Here is a 4,072-nt window from a genome sequence, read left to right on the forward strand (position 1 = left end):
TCCACAGCTATGCCAACAGCTGTCATAAACGGCCTAGGCATCAATGAAGAGGCGTACTAGGGAAATGAGGAGTGAGGTAGTTTCTCGTTGGTTTCCTCACTGACCCAGAAGTTGCTCATCAGTCTGCCAAGCCCACTGAAATGCACGCAGCACCCGACCCTATGAGTGATATTTTCATACCATTCATAACAGGGACTGGCTGCATAAGGAATGGTATTACTAGCATCACTCATACCTCAGTCACTTTCATATTGTCAAAGCCAAGGATGAGACTGAGACAGGTCAATGAAAGTAACAAATTTATTCTAGCCCACACCAGAAGATATAGTGCTCTGTAAACACTACATCTCACCAGCAAAGGCATAAATAATAATAATAATAATAATAATAATAATAATAATAATAATAATAATAATAATAATAATAATAATAATAATAACGGTGCATGGCATATGTATAGGCATATTGGTGACCTAATGAGGATAAAATGAATGGTGAAGACGTGATAAACACTCAATCCCCAAGCCAGGGGAATTAAGAGTACGATGGGGTTGATTCTGAGAATTGAACCGGGCCCATTGGACCAAAGGCAAGCATTCTATCCATTTCGCCACAAAGCCGCACTTTAATTTGCTAAACCTTAGATTACTATCTCCACTGATCAGTAGTTGTATCGCCCGACCCAAAGTCTCACGCCCCAGAACACTGCTCTTGAGGCGGTAGAGTTGGAATCCCTCGCTAAATCCGAGGGAGAAACCAACCCCGGAGGGTAAACGGATTAAGAAAGAAAGAAGAAAAGAAAGAAAGAAAGAAAGAAAAGAAAAGAAAAGAAAAGGAAAGAAAAGAAAAGAAAAGAAAAGAAAAATGTTATAGAGAATACAATCGATTCCTATACAAGTGCCAATCATTGATGTTTTATACAGCTTTACGGTACCGACTATGTTAATAAAATTCATGCATTTAGACTGTTGTTGTTGTTGTTCTTAATCTGCTTACCTTCCAGGGTCGGCTTTTACGACGAACTCAAGGAGGGATCACACCTCTACCGCCGCAAGGGCAGTGTCCTGGATTGCGAGACATTGGGTCTGGGGATACAACTGTGGAGGGGGACTGATACCTCGCCCAGGCGGCCTCATCTGCTATGCTGAAGAGGGGACTTGTGGGGGGATGGAAAGATTGGAAGAGACAGGCAAGGAAGAGGGAAGGAGGCGGCCGTGGCCTTAAGTTATGTACCATCCCGGCATTTGACTGGAGGAGAAGTGGGAAACCACGGAAAACCACTTCCAGGATGGCTGAGGTGGGAATCGAACCCACCTCTACTCATTTGACCTCCCGAGGCTGAATGGACTCCGTTCCAGCCCTCGTACCACTTTTCAAATTTCATGGCAGAGCTGGGAATCGAACCCGGCCTCCGGGGTTGACAGACCCACTATACCACAGAGGTGGACTAGACTTATGTTACATAGTCCATATCACCGCTGAGCATTGTTAACATGGATCTACTGTTCAATCGTGTTAACTGGCGATGGTTTTTGTCATGATTGTCTTAAGGTGTAAAACCGCATAGTCATCGGTCCGTATCGACAAGTAAAATTGTGAGGATGATTATAAAAAATTAGCAAAAACAGGTAAAGGGACGATCGCTCGAAGAATAAGCCAAGAGAGAGTCATGAAAGAGGGACTGCCTTTACCTCAGATGCTCTAATACCCCAAAGTCAGAAGAAAACTAAATGTGAAGGTCTACAATATCGAATATAAATCCGATCAATAATAAGATTACATTGACCATTCTTGTGATGGGATTTGTCTGTTCTGCTGCCACTCATCTCCGATAGATGGGATTACTGCTGCGTCTCGAGTGAAACAGCATGGCTCAATATTGGCAGGAAGTAACTGGGGAGTTAGATGACTTTGCACATTCTATACAATTGTCGTAGAAACGATATTATGTTATCACTAATGGTGTTCAGCGATAACCGCACGCCTCCGTGGCGCAATCGGCTAGCGCGTTCGGCTGTTAACCGAAAGGTTGGTGGTTCGAGCCCACCCGGGGGCGGTAATTTTAATCTGTTGATTCTTGTGCTATTCAGCAGACAATGCTATTACTGTCAATACTTGAACAACAAAAGAGCCTCCGCTGGGTTCCGTGGTTCAAATCCCGGTCACTCCATGTGAGATTTGTGCTGGACAAAGCGGAGGCAGACAGGTTTTTCTCCGGGTACTCCGGTTTTTCCCTGTCATATATATCATTCCAACAACGCACTCCAATATCATTTCATTTCATCTGTCATTCATTAATCATTGCCCCAGAGGAAAGCGACAGGCATCGGCAGCCGGCACAATTCCTATCCTCGCCGCTAGATGGGGCTTCATTCATTCCATTCCTGACCCGGTCGAATGACTGGAAACAGGCTGTGGATTTTCATATACTTGAACAACAAAATATATGTAGCATTTTCTTAAGTGGAGTCGGAACCCTAGAAAGAGAAATACTTTTTAAGATTTTCATCCTATAGAAAAATTAAAAATTAAACTTGAGGCATCAAGTCTCATACGAGAAAACCCAGTTCATGGAAAATCTACATCAGGGCCTCTCAGGGTGCATGCACTGTGCACGGTGCAAAAGACGATTTGGAGCAATAGCGCAATAGCGCTAACTCTCTCTTTCCTTACGCCTCTCTCGCTCGCTCCGCCTGTCTCCCTCTCCCCCACTTGCGCCGTAGCGCTCCAAATCCGGGCTGAGTTGAGCCGAGTATAGCCGAGTATAGCCGAGCATAGCCGAGTAGCCCAGAGACGAAGCGTTGATCCGAGCCATACCGAGCGGCACCGAGCGGTACCGATGCACAGTGCACGGAGCTCTTGCGCCTCGCTCTGCACGCGTGAGATTTTGGGCGTTTGAGAGGCCCTGATCTACATCAACATAGCAAAAAAAAAAAAAAAAAACTCCGCTAGAGATGGAAAACGACACAGTTTCACCGTGACTTCAAGGAGGACAACCGTGGGACCCCTCGCTGAGTCCGGGGGACAAACGAACCCTGGAGGGTAAGCAGATTAAGAAAGAAGGAATAATAATAATAATAATAATAATAATAATAATAATAATAATAATAATAATAATTTATTTCCTTCTTTCTTTCTTTCTTTCTTAATTTGTTTACCCTCCAGGGTTGGTTTTCACTTGTACTCAGTGAGGTATCCTGCCTCTACCGCCTCGAGGGCAGTGTCTTGGAGCATGAGACTTTGGGTAGGGGGATACAAATGGGAGGAGGACCAGAACCTTGCCTAGGAGACCTTAACTGCCGGAAACAATTGCTTAGTTTAAATTGCATTCCTCTAAACTTATTTCTTCTTGGTGCTGGTATTTCTTTTTTCGCCAGTGTGTTAAGCCTGCCTGTGGTCCTTGGTATGACCGAAGAGATTCTCAGACATGATAATTATGCTCAATTATTTGTTATTCCGTTCCGCTGTAGCAGGTAGGTGAACTACGAAAGGCCCGTTTTTGCAGTATATTCAGAGGCACAATGACTTAACATCGTAAATACATCAAATTGCATTGGCATTCACACACAATTCACAAGATTACTGCAGTATTTTCTTCAAACATCTTACAATACCACCAGCTAATACTCTCAATATGCTATTTGCATGTGGAATTCTGTTAGTTTCAAACTATTTGGTCATTCCCATTTGAGTGAAACCATTGTAGGATCTCTATTTCCTCGAGCGTGTGAAATGCCCTAGAGTTCCTTTGTTTAGTCAATAGCTGTACTGTAGTTATTGGGACATTATTCACATTAGGTCGGAGTGTAAATTGCATGAATCGTACAATTGTTCTGGAAAGTGACGTTTGAAATGGAGAAAATGTGGTACCGTATGTAAAATGAGATTGGACGTAGTAAAGGCTGTGCAATCACCCACCAAATAGACTATATGTGATTCTTGGAAGATGGATTTGAAGTTAACGTACAACACAAGAATACGTACTGACAATAAAGACTTCAGTAAAGAGATTAACACGAGATTTAGTCTGCCTTCAAGACTTGTATTGTAGAAAATACTGCGTGACTTCGTC

At 43.3% G+C, this 4,072-nt stretch overlaps 1 non-coding gene across 1 annotated transcript; it reads left to right on the forward strand.

Annotated features, from left to right (window-relative positions):
* The first annotated feature begins 1,982 nt into the window (after positions 1-1,982).
* TRNAN-GUU (transfer RNA asparagine (anticodon GUU)) lies at positions 1,983-2,056 on the forward strand. The gene has a single exon. It is a non-coding gene; the product is annotated as a tRNA-Asn (tRNA).
* The last annotated feature ends 2,016 nt before the right edge of the window (positions 2,057-4,072 follow it).

This window comes from Anabrus simplex, chromosome 12, assembly GCF_040414725.1.
Source record: "Anabrus simplex isolate iqAnaSimp1 chromosome 12, ASM4041472v1, whole genome shotgun sequence".
NCBI classification, from domain to species: domain Eukaryota; kingdom Metazoa; phylum Arthropoda; class Insecta; order Orthoptera; family Tettigoniidae; genus Anabrus; species Anabrus simplex.